The following is a 13,684-nucleotide window of genomic DNA, read 5'->3' as shown; positions in this document are numbered from 1 at the left end:
AAACAAAACAAAAAAAAAAAACCAAAAAAACAAAAAACAAAAGTGGGGAGAAGCATACCTCCTTGCCCAAGTCACCTGATGGTAGTCAAGTAGCAGGGCCAGCTTTCCCAAGCTTATACTCTCCTGGCTGACTTACCTGCATGCTGCCACCAGAATCAGCTCTTCTGTGCTGCCCAGGCGAGGTGCAGGGCATGCTCTCCTGAATGCTGCAGCTGGTGAGGGGCAGACACAGCTCTTCTGCTCTCATGACACCAGGACCGAGTTTCCCACTTGCTACTGAGAGTGACAGGGGGTGTGGGGAGGAGAATCTCTCTCTCTCTCTCTTTTCATGTCACTGCATGGGAGATGAATGGCAGGGCTAGCTCTCCCACACTCATACTCGGAGGACCATCTTACATACAATTCCACAGACTCTAATTTTAACACCTTATCAAACATATCCCAGAATCAGGCATCTAACATTGATACTAGATTTCAATATTTCTTACTGAATATGTTCTTTGCTTCTGAGTTAGTTCTAGGTCTCCAGATGAGTGTCTGAACTTGTGCTCCAGGCTCATCCCTAGTCTGGCAATAGTCAGGCTTCTCCTCTGCTGGCCCATACTCATGCTTGTGCTTAGACACTTTCACTTATAGTGCTTCATATGCTGCATTTTGAGGCTGCTTGAAATGCAGTTTAGTAGTAAGCAGATGACATAATTCTTTTAGAGAATTTAAAGCTAGCAAGGATGAGAATAGCTTCATTGCTTCTCTAGAAGCAAATCATTTCAGTGCTTCACCCACTTACCCATGAAGACTCTGAAAGGAAGAGTAAACATCCCTAGGCTGACAGTACCCCTGGTGCCTGCTGTTTTGGAACAAAGCATCAAAATTAATGAAGTTATGAAGCATGCCATTGTTTCTACTAAATAGCTTGCAGTTCTTATGCAAATGAATTTGATGGGGATTTCCATATGTATCCTTTTTAACCTACATAGCATTTATTTGTTGTTCATAAAATAAAAAAACCCTACATAGCGCCAAAGCAGTATAGCATTGAAAGGTTACCTTTCATTAGTTTTGAAAAGAACAAAGCAAAACAATTTATTTGCTTCTCTTTAAAGTAATATTTACCTTTTAATACAGCAGGTCACTTATAAGTATCTCAATTAACAAACCAAGTTCTCTGAGTTATTATTTACCTGCCAATGCTAGGCTGTGACAGTAACTGAAAATCAACAGCAGTTGCTAAAAAAGAGTGATGGTTAGAATGTACTGATGGCTGTTGAATAGATTAAAGGGCAAACATTGCAAGGAAGGTTGTTTCGGTGTCCTCTGCCTTCACTTACAGAGAAGACGAGATGGAGTCAGATTAGATGTTTTGTTTGGGACATAGTAATGCAAAGATCACTGGATAGACCTTGTTCTGCAGTGACAATCAGCACCTCTGAGATAGGGTCAAGGAGCTTGATCTTCACATTGGCAGATGGGGCCTATCAAAGAGGCAGTTGTGTCTTTGAATGTCCCTTGTCTCCTTCAGTGATACACTGGAGATGCCTGTTTTCCCTTTTCTCTTTTCGTAGCTGATGTTTTTCTTTTCTTTTTTATTGGATTATTATTCATAAATGGTGTAACTGTTGTGACAGGGAATCTAGAGGGAAAAAGGAGGGAGCTGAGCCTTTTCTTTTTATAGACATATGGTTTTGAAATGTTTACCAAGAAGTCTGACTTCCTGGTTTTCTGTTTTGAAGAAGAATTATTAGTTCAGAAGGAGCCTGCAATTCTTTAACAATAATATTAGGATTCACAGGGGAGTGGTAGTTGTCAAAAAGACAGTATCCAAGTTTGACTGAGTTTAGAGGCCAAGTCAAGAAGACTAAATACTCAATTTAAATATTTTGACATCTCACAGGAACTTTCCTGAAGCTGAAATGTTTAATAAAGCAACCCCAGAAAAGAAATAAGGATAGAGTTAGGAATTCCAAAGATAACAGTGGGGAAAAGAACATTAGACCAAAACCCAAAGACCAATGAACAAAAAGAAGACATTCAGGGTTATTTCCTAAAGCTGTATAGTTTCAAAGACATAGAACACAAAAGTTCTAGGGCCTTAAGTATATTCTATAATGGGAGAACAAGGAGGAATGTTCTGACTTACAGTACACTAATTTAGTCACAACCCACTCATACTTTAAATATATGCATCAGGTCATTGTACGTTCATATTAAGGTCAAGCATATACATAATACTTCATAGTATTGGAAGTTTTTTTATGACTCTTACTGGTTAAGTAGATGATCCTGGCAGCCTTGGTAGATATCACAAGACAGCCTTATGGTATCTATGTGTGAATAACAGACAAGTTGGGAAATTGGAGTGCAAATCCTAGTTTCTTCCTTATCGTACCTCATTGACTGTCAGGAGCTAATTTCTAGGTATCTTATATTGGAAAGGCTTTGTGCAGGTATATATGATCAAAGAGATCAAGATGCATAGTTCCTGAGAGTGAAAGCCTTAACTGTTTATTATCACTTGTATAGTCACATGCTCATTCAAGATCCATGGAGCATTCCTTCCAATCCACAAAGATGTCTCCTTCTCTATTTGCTGCAAATCCCATGCAAATCACAATATTGCTTTATTTCTCTTCTACAAGATCTACATATAAAAATGTTTGAACAACACATTAGACTACTTTCCTAGAATCTAAAATAAAATCATGGCCCATTGAGACCCCAACAATCTCACAGAGAAGAAAAGGCCCTAAAAATAAACTCAAAATAGTATATTGTTCATAATAGAGTAATTTATATGCAAAAGGCCTCAACCAAGTAAGTTCCAGGAATCTACTTTGTTAATGTCTCATATTTTTCCAGTCTATTAGGTTAGGAGGAGAATCTTTGATTATACAAATAATTAACAATTTACATGTCTACATTCTTAAAAACAGTGTTATCATGCCTCTGTGCATGATAGAGTACTTATAGAAACCAGACTTCCTATTCCACACATGTTGTGAGTTCATTGTTTTGTAAGCTTTAAACCTACAAATCTTTCTATTTGCCAATAAATTTCAGTCCTATTGGCTATGCCTATATCTCTCTATATATTTTACAACATTGTAGTTTAGTTATGTATTAGTAGAAACAAATAATGCATGAAACTGCCTTATATTTGTAGGAAGTCTCATCAATTTATGTCTCTGGATTTAAAAACCTATTAAAGGAAATATAGTAGTGGAGATCATGCACCTCCTAAATATATGCTCTATTGTTTCTCTAATTTGAGTACTGGGGATCCTGTCTGTTCAGAGGGATATTTCAGATTGTTGTAAATGTTAGCAACAAATTTCATTTTGTTTTAAAGTGAAATCTGTACCAAGGTGTATGAAGAACAAAGAAAAACATAATCTAAGTGAAATCATGTTTTACATTAAATAAATGGAACAGCATCTACAGTAATTAACAGCCCATTATGTCCATTTGCATGATTGATTTTTATTGTATAGAAACCAAGAACAGGGACTGGAGAAATGGCTCAGCAGTTAAGAGCAATTTCTGCTCTTCCAGAGGTCCTGCATTCAATCCCCAGCAACCACATTGTGGCTCATAACCATCTATAGTGTGGTTTGATGTCCTCTTCTGGCATGCAAGTTTACATGCAGATAGAAAACTCATATATATAAAATAAACAAGTAAGTATATAAGTAAATAAATAGGCTTAACAACAAAAAAGAAGTCAATATCTACTGTGTTTCTAATTAGATGGGTAGATAGTCTAACAGAGAGAATCCTACAGACATCTTCCTTTTTGTCTGAAGACAGTGACCTTTACAATGCCAGAAAACGTTGTTGTTGTTTTTGTATCCCATGCTCTCACTCTTCACTCACACTTTTTTTGAGACAGGCTTTTTATGAAGCCAGGTTGGCCTCAAATGCATAATCCTTCTGCTTTAGCCTTCCTAGTACTGGGAATACTGGCATGTGCCTCCATGCACAGCTATGGCTTTCTCTTTATAGCATTAGATACACACATAATCATCAAAGTTATGGTTAATGATAAAATAGCACAAATATATTAGCAGAGTATGTAAAACTACTATAAAATGTAACTATGCAAAGTAAAGTGGTCATGAGAGCACAATTCAGCAAGCCTCCACAGAGCAAGCACGTCAGGCCACAGGCAGAGAAACTGGCAAGAGAGCCAGATACTTGCTGCTTCTCACAACAGCCAGGGAAACAGCACAGTAGAAACCATGAGACCTTGCCAAATTTGCTTTGATTATTTGAATTGACTTGTGATTTCTTTATTCTCAACTGGAAATCCTAGTGGTTGTCTAAATTGTGATGGAAATAAATCTGCTTATGCTAACTAAAAATAAAAACGATTTTGGCCTGGGAAAGAACACCTGCTTTACAGTTTCCAGCCTTCTCCAGGCCTGTCCATATTTCTGCTCAGGCGCTGTTTCTCCTTGTTTTCTTTTCTAGATACTGGCAAAAAATCTACTCATATCCTAAATTTAATCACAAACTCATTTCGGTAATGCATACCCAGGACATATTTTCCCTTCCTTGCTCTCTCTTAACTTACTTGCTCTTAATCTATTTGGGATTATGAGGGCCTAAAATGTAGAAACATAAAGTCATTTATATAGCTTTCTTCATCACCTAGCAATAAACTAAATAAATGAATGGTTTTTCATGAAATAGCTCATTTATGCTGGTAAAAGGTAGAATAATGAGCTCAATGGATTAGTAATTTGATTGAATATGACATTTATGTTCTTAAGGAGTTTAAGGTTTTAGTGCAAACTAGAAAATGGATACTTTTGAAAGAAAAGAATCTGTCTCTCTTTACACCAGTGAAATATACTCATAAATAACACAAGTAAGCCTTACACTGAAGCTCTTCAGAGATAAGTACCATGGCATGCAGAGTCATGCCTTATGAATATAGCTTGTCATTTGGAGGAAATTAACTTTAATGTGGTCATGAAGATGACTATATATTAGTTTATTATTATGGGAGGAGGAATGAATCATGTAGACTATGTGAATAATAATTGCTGAGTTTACGGCTGTGCTTTGCTAGTATATCAGAGAAAAACTCTGCGGATGTATTGTGAAATCTGAGGGCAAGAGCCCAAGCTGGTAATGAGAGGGAAGTGTGTGAGGGCATGGGAACTTTTGTATGCCATCCCAAGTCTGTTAATGAAGAACTTGGCAATAATATGTACTTGTCAACAGGAATAACCTAGTTGCTAGTTTATGTTTTTCATTAACTGTTTTAAAATAAGATTCCAGCTGATATTGAACTTTTAAAGTATGAGTGTAAAGAAGGTGGCTTAAACAAAGTCCCCAGTTGATGCCTTGTCACTCAGAGTTTACATGTTCTTTCTTACAGTTTTCAATTTTGAATTGCCCATTGTTGAAATTTAGGGAAATAGGCAAAACATACAAATTATTGTAAGTTCCCAAATGTCGAAATTGTAGAAATAATCAACCATTCTCTCTCTCTCTCTCTCTCTCTCTCTCTCTCTCTCTCTCTCTCTCTCTCTCTCTCTTTTTGGTTTTTCGAGACAGGGTTTCTCTGTGTGTAACCCTGGCTGTCCTGGAACTCACTCTGTAGACCAAGCTGGCCTCAAATTCAGAAATCTGCCTGCCTCTGCCTCACGAAGCTGGGATTAAAGGTGTGCAACACCACTTCCTGGGCAACCATTGTCTCTTGATGTATAAAAGCCAAGTTACTTAGTTGGTGTCACAGAGCCTATGGAGGTTGGGTTGGAATATAGAACTAGATAATCTCAACTAGTAGAACTTTACATTATTAAACTCTACTAGAAAAAGTGTTATGTGCATGAACACTGGCCTTAGTTCACTGTAAAGTTTAATCAACTTCTGAAATCAAATGCTAGTGTTATGCAACTGCTTTGCATTATCACCTTTACTTTGTAGCATAATGATTCAAGTCTGAGAACAGACTGATATTCATAGATCTATTCTTCACACTTAAAATCAAACATATAATGAAAATTTCCAGTATTTAGATGGGAAAATCAGAAAAACCAGAACCTAATTTGAATTTTCTTTAATGTTTATATGCTACAAGGTTCCATTTGTCTCCGAACTTTGCATAATTTCTTTTGATTCTTATTCCCATGTATTTTTCCCTGGGAAGACTGGAGGATTCTACTCACTAAGGAAAATCTTTTATGTGGTTTAAGTGTAGCTGTCCTCATGTGCATTTTCTCAGCGTAGAAGAGGAGACTGCTTAAATAGATCCTCAAAGATGATGAGTTATTGCTCATCTAGCACGAGCTAGAGAACAAACTGATGCTAAGCTGTGAAGAAAAATATCAAGTGCCAGACTTCCTCCTGATACCTTTCCTATTATAAGACATAAGTTCCTTCTCTTCACGATTGATAAGCAGAAGGTCAAACAGGGCCCTCTACCACACCTCACCATAGATTCTAGTGTACACAAAATATTTGCATTCATTAATTTGTTCAATAAAGGTTTATTGAACTTTTAGTAGATTGAGCTTCATTAAACTAAAACAAAACTTGGCTTTGATCCTGATCTACCACACCTTTTTTTTAGGGTTGTTTCTTTTGTTTTTGTTTTTTTGTTTTGTTTTGTTTTGTTTTGATAACTCTATTTCTCCAGGTTCATACCAGGAGAAAGTATCCAAATGCTTTTCTCTCCATAGGCTCTCCATGGAGCGTCTGTTAGCAACAGCTGAACTAGCAGCAGGCACATAATAAATTTAAATAGATTCCTTTATATTTCTTTATGTGCCTCTGTGATCAAATGAGTTCGTTCCAGAATTCCTGGGTGCCTAATATAATTAGGTCTCCCTCTGTCTCCTTTACGTTCTTGGCTTACGCTCTTAAATTACATCATGGGCATTGCATCTTGTATGTGGTTTTTAGAATTCCTACTACCAGTGATTAGCAACTCTAGTGGCATCACTACTGAAAAGATTCTTTCTTTGTAGATCCTTAGTTATAGTGGCTATTGTGTTTTTAAGTCTTTATAATATTATCTCTAGATATCTTGTTTGTGAACTTGCTACTGAGTGCTGTCAATCTAAGAATGACTAACATCATTTGCATTATTGATTAGCCTGTAAACAATTAGGAAGCTAACAGAAACAATTGTTGGCATATCGAAGAATAGTGAACAAATGTTGGTAGAGTAGATACTCTAAATGAGGATTCAGAAATGTCTTTTAAAAATAGATCACTAAATTCATAAGTTGATGTTTTTCATTCATTCCTTGGTTATAGTTTTGTCTAATGAAGTGTTAGATAACTCATGGCCTGCATGCTCACCAGTTATAAGCCATGTTCTTAGGTACCCATGATTATAAGACTATTCACATAATAGCAAAACTTTATGAACTTGAAAGCTGGAAATGAAATATTCTATGTAATTTCTAAATATGCTCACTTTGGAAGGAGGAATTGGGAGTCTGTATCATGCTTTTCTATTTAAGAATTTAGTATTATTTTGGTGAAATATGCAGTAGTCATCTTTTACCTAATAAATATAGCAGTTCTATGTGATTTAACCAAATAAGTATATATTTAAATAGACTGATAAATATTTTATTTATAAAATATGTATTCTAAATATTTTATAGATAATTTCAGCTCATCTCTCTAGTTACTAGAATTCTATATTATATAGAGGAGTGAAACAATTCCTATTCTATTTCCTTCTTTCCTATCTATCTATCTATCTATCTATCTATCTATCTATCTATCTATCTGTATATATATCCATTTTCCATACATTCATAGAAAACTGTCATAATACTCTAAGAAGCTGTGAAGTTGATGTATCTCTCAGAACACTTACCTCTTTTTTTATTCTTGACTAATGGTTGACCTACCTTCTTTATATTCTCAGAAAGTCCTCCGTACTAAAATAACATTTGATTCAGAAGAGAGGAAGAAAGAATATGCCAAGAATCTGTGGCAGTGTACTGTGCACACAGAGTCCTATGTGTCAGTAGGGCTTAACTTCTGACAAAAGAGAAAATCTAGATTCATTGACAGAGAATAGGAACCATAACTTGTGGTAAGACTCATGTAGTTAAAGACTCTCAGTAGAAAAGTAACAGGGTATCAGTGAGCAGAGATCGAGGTTTGACATTATAAAATACAGGAGTCAAAAATCTTGGAACATGGGCTAACATAAAAATGCTCTAAAGTGTTCATTCATGTAAAGAAAATAAACAGACATGTGAAATGATGAATGTTTATCTCGACTTTTTGCACCCAGTTGGATTTTTCACTAAGTATAGGTAGCTATGATTTTTTTCATTTTTATTGATTATTTTATTTATTTAAATTTCTAATGTTATCCCCCTTCTCAGTTTCCCCTCAACACACCCCTTATCCTCTCCCCTTCCCCTGCTTCTATGTGGTTGCTCCCTCACCCACCTACCAACTCCTGCCCCCGGAACCCTAGCATTCTCCTTGGTAGCTATGATTTTTAAGGTGAGGTTTATACTGGGGAGTATAGAATCCTAGTTCTTGGCATAACCCAATTATTACCTAAGCAATGGCTCAGATATTTTTACTTGTCATAACATTTTTCTCTTTTAAACCTTTATACATTTAATTTAACTTTATAATTCCCCAGATTCTAGGGAATGCTGAATGTTAATTCTGTTATATGTGGATAACATATAGCAATGATACTGTCAATAATGGAAAAACTATACATCAAAGCTAAGCTAGAGAGGCTCAAAACAGAGCATGGTACTTTCATCCTTCAAGTTCATGTTGCTTTTCTACTGGATGAAAAATTACCCAGGGGGACATGCCAGTAACTTGTTTGACTCCAATAGATTTATATTTTGAAACTCAGTATACAGACACCAGGGACTTTGCTACACCAGTAATTTTAGTGATTCTCTTACTTTCTGACTCTCAGGAAAGTGCCCCTAAACAGAAATTACTACACCCAAACTAGTGTTTCTCTTGAGTTACTTTTGGCTGAGACAGTTATGAGTACATGAGAGGAAACTAACATTCTGATCAGATAGAGGTACATAATCTGGGGTACTATAATGTGATGGTTTAACCTCAACAAGGGCAGTAGACAAATTGATATGGCAAAGAACTTTGCTTCACTGCCTCTTCTTAGGTTTAGTTTAAAGTTATCTCTTAGATGGTATTCATAGAGCCATGCTGTACTTGTAATAGTCATGCTAGGAGGAAGAACGATGGTTGTAATTTGGAGAAAAAAATATCTGGTCATAACCCTGGGCTTTCATTAACAAAGTCATTTTAGCATGGCAGAAATGAGTCAGGAACAACTTTAGAGTTAAATCTGAATGGGTTAGCCAGATTGGATTCAGAACACAGGAGCTCAGTTTATTTCTTTACTGCAATAAAATATCCATCAGAAGCCTTTATAATTAATCTCCCTAATTTTATGAACTATCTATTCCTGTTGGGACTTTATAGAATTAAAAGTTCTTTCCTTTTAATTAAAAAAAAAACCTAAAGGGTAGTAGGGTTTTTTTTTCATACTTCAACTGAACTATGTTGTTAATATATAATAATAGATTAGATTTGTGGTTCCCTACGTAACTTTCTGACCATTATGGCTGATCAAGAATGTTTTATTGGGTCTGGGGAGATGACTCAGTGCTTAGGAGCACTTGTTGCTCCTTCAGAGGACCTTGGTTTATTTATGAGCATCCATTTGGTAGCTCACAACCATTTGTAATTCTGTTCCAGAGGATCCAACTTGCTTTTCTGAACTCTGCAGGTACTGGGTATAAACGCAGTACACATGCATAAGCATAAACAAACACTAGTATAAATAAAACACTAGTATAAATGAAAAAAATCTTAAAGATTTAAGGGAAGGACTGAAGTGGCTGATGGGGATTGCAACTACATAGGAAGGAAAACAATTTCAACTAATCCAGACTAAACCCAGAGCTCCCAGGGACTAAACCACCAACCAAAGAGTATACATGGATGGGTCCATGGCTCCAGCCACATATGTAGCAGAGAATGGTCTTATCTGGCATCAGTGGGAGGGGAGGCCCTTGATTGTGTGGTGTAGGGGGATGCTAGAGAGGTGAGGAGGGAGTGGGTGGGTGGGAGAGGGAGCACTTGATTAGAGTCAAAGGGGAGGGGGGAGTAGATGGAGGGATTGGTGGATGGGAGACTGGGAAGTGGGACATTTAAAATGTAAATAAATAAAATAGCCAATTAATAAAAAAAAGAAGAAAAAATGAAAAAGAACAGAGAATTGGATAAGGAGGTGGGAGAAGATTTGGGCAGAGTTGGGGAGGGGAAACATAAAATATATTATATAAAAATTTAAATAAAAAGCAGCAAAAACAAAAAGAAAGAAGGTAAAAATAAAGAAATTTAAAAAGCTCATCATCAGTCTTAATGCTACCTATAAAATAGAGCTCATTGAAAAATATTTTTTTCACATCCATATTAAATAAATGCTGCACAGTAACTGCTAGTTCCTCTACTTAGCTAGACCTCCAATACTTTAGTGCTGATTGTAGAGATATCAGAGAAATTCTATCAAAGTAACTTCATTCTAGAGTTCCTTTAATAAATGTTTGAATGAATGTTTGGATGAATAATGTAAGAGCTAAGTGACTTTTTTTCCTTGCAATTATAGTACCAGAAGCACGGTGAAAAAAATGAAAAGCATGTGATGAAAATGGCAGATTTTTGTCAAGAGGAAAGCAAATTAATTTTTATGTGATAACTTTTTCCAGTTAGGACTTCTATGAGTGATGTGGCTCACCCCTGACATTTGAACTCCCACACAATTTTTGGAGCAGATAGGATTTTCCTATTTCTTGAACTTGATATAAAGGCAGACTCAAGAATCTCAACCCACATTTCTGAAACTGAATTGAAAGCAATATATCCTATGGCAGAAATGGTGAAGACACTTAGTGTACCAATGTCTGAAGACAGAGTAGTGAATGTAGCATAGGAGGATTTTGTTCCACTTCACTAAGGAGGATGCTTTCTGCTCACCCATCCTACAAAAGAATGGTTTATCAACAGAGAAAGTAGTGGCTTGTTATATAAAACTGGATACCATAAACTACAAGACTGGCACAGATATCTTTAAGAGCCATAGGTCATACTGCCCTTAGCTGCATTCTCTTTATCTCAGAGTGAATTGCTGAGTGGGTAAGAAGTTGAAAGGTGTGAAAGAGCTGTTTCTCAGAACCTATTTATCTACATGTCAAAGGCCACAAGATCCTATTCTGAGTTCTTAGTTTCTTCTTATCCTTTCCTGGAATCCTTCTTCACTCCCACCTCCATCTCTCTCCTTCTTTCATTCAATCATTCCTAATTTCCTTCCTTTCTCCCTTCCCCAAATGTCTCCTTCCTTCATTCAGTCCTTCCTTTTAGTCTTTCCTTCATCTAATTTCTTACCTTTCTGCTCCATCTTTCCCCAGCCTCTCCTCTCTCTGCCCTTCCCCTCCTATGTCCTGTGATTCTGATAAGGATTTTCCAGTAAGGCTCCTCTCACACAAAGAACAAAGAATATTGGCAAGCATACAAGTACCTGGGGAGATTCTAAATTAGCCAGTATGCCCAGGACAAGAGAGATGGACAGTTTCCAGTTCACCAGGAACATATAAATATAGTCATTATTGAATATAATCCACTACTCGGGAGAAAGTTTAGAATTTACATACCATTATCAAAGGAAACTATTCCTTCAAAAGTGACAAAATATAACTTTAGGCTATATATTTTAGACTATAAATTTACTTCACATCTCATTTTTCTGAGGGGAAAGAAGCTGATGACTGAGAAACTACTTATGTCCAATGCACCTAATACGGAATCCCATAGTTAATTTTAGAGTACTAGCAACTTCAAAATACATGAAACTCCTAGATTATTTTGCCATAGTGCTCACATATACAATTTTCATTCAGGGTTAAATTTTGAAGAGTGAGTTCAGCCTGTGAAACAATCTTTAAGAATGAGTTAAGCCTATGAACTACTATAATTCGTCAATGCCCCTACTAAATATAAAAGTAGTTTTTACATATTGTTTATACTATTTTTTTCCAACTCGATACAACAAACTAGAGTTATCTGTGAAGAGGAAAACTCAGTTCAGAAAATGCTCCCATTAAATTGGCCTATGGATAAGCATGTGGGGAATTTTCTTGATTTAAAGCTGATGTGGAAAGGCCCAGCCCACAGTAGATGGCACCATCCTTTGGCAGATGGTCTCGGATGGTATACAGATTGAAGAAGCCACAAGGAGAAAGGCAATGAATAGCATTCCTCCATGGCTTCTGGTTCATTCTCTGCCTCCAGGTTCCTGCCTCAAGCACATGCTCTGTTTTCCCTTGATGGTGGACTCTTATATGGAATTATAAATCTAATAAACTTTTTCTTACCCCAAGCTGCTTATGGTCTTGGTATTTTATCACAGCGATTGAGAGCAAACTAAGGGATAGGACAAATATATGTACTCCTATATTGCCTGTTCCCCTAAAAAAAATCACAAGTCAACTGAAATGACATTGTTTTGATTTTTAATAAAATTGCAGTGGCATTCAAGAAAATTCTAGCATGTGTTCACAGGTCTAAGATGTTACCTTTACTCTTATTGGTAATTACTTGAGAAAAATAGCCTTCCTCGTTAGCAAAGTAGTAGTAAAAACAGTTGCAATAGAACTTTGACAAAGTATCTGTAAAATAGATGCCTTCCAATATCTTGTATATAGACTTTCCTCATTTAACTCTCTGTTGCTTAGATACTATCAGTTGCTTTTATTCACATGAAAATGAAAGCTTTGACATCATGACTAACTCAAACAAAGCCATGAGCAACATGGTAGAAGAGAGACACAGGATGCTCAAGATGATCTTCTTCTGTAGACTTTGTTCTTTGTTCAACACAGAGACTAAATACCCAGTTACTTTTTCTCCTGGTTTATTAGGAATGAGAGAGAAAGAGAGAGAGAAAGAGAGAGAGAGAGAGAGAGAGAGAGAGAGAGAGAGAGAGAGAGAGAGAGAGAGAGAGAGAGAGAGACAGACAGAGACAAACAGAGACAGAGACAGAGGCGCACAGAGACAGACACAGAGAGACAGAAAGATTCAGAAAGAGACAGAGAGAGACAGAGACAGAGAGAAGACATTGAATAACTTACTACAATTCAAAAAAAAGCCTACTAATTTTGCTCAACTGTACTTTCCTAAATCCATTAGGAATAGTTTCTAGGACACATTTAAAATGCCCATCTTTTAAAAACATCTAGTATGGTAACATTTTTCTAAATCAAATTGTTATAAGCAATCATAAGTCATATTTTTGTTCAAAATATATTAAAAATATATATCTGTTGTGCTTTTGATGGAGTTCACAGCAGAATAAGGATAATTAGATGGTGTAACCCAAATTAGTATGTTATGTGAGTTTGTGCGGTCTGGCTGTATAGGAGGCAGAGATATAGGCTATGATATTGAATAGTTCTTTAAAGCATGAATCTAAAGATCAGGAAAAAACTGACAAACTCATTTAAGATGTGAGACTTAATTCTGAATTTAACATGGGCAAATTGTTTGATCTGTCTCAGCTGCATTCATTTTATCTTTTCTGTGGAATAAAAAAGTCTTCTTTTGTACAGTGTGTGTGTGTGTGTGTGTGTGTGTGTGTGTGTGTGTG

At 36.3% G+C, this 13,684-nt stretch overlaps 1 protein-coding gene across 3 annotated transcripts in view; it reads left to right on the top strand.

The window, feature by feature from the left end:
- The window catches only part of Kcnip4 (potassium voltage-gated channel interacting protein 4), a 1,067,715-nt gene that overhangs the window by 211,022 nt on the left and 843,009 nt on the right, over positions 1–13,684 (top strand). The window lies entirely within an intron of this gene.

Source organism: Mastomys coucha, unplaced genomic scaffold (assembly GCF_008632895.1).
Source record: "Mastomys coucha isolate ucsf_1 unplaced genomic scaffold, UCSF_Mcou_1 pScaffold22, whole genome shotgun sequence".
NCBI classification, from domain to species: domain Eukaryota; kingdom Metazoa; phylum Chordata; class Mammalia; order Rodentia; family Muridae; genus Mastomys; species Mastomys coucha.
The sequence above is the reverse complement of the archived record's forward strand: the minus strand, read 5'-3'. Positions and strand labels throughout refer to the sequence as shown.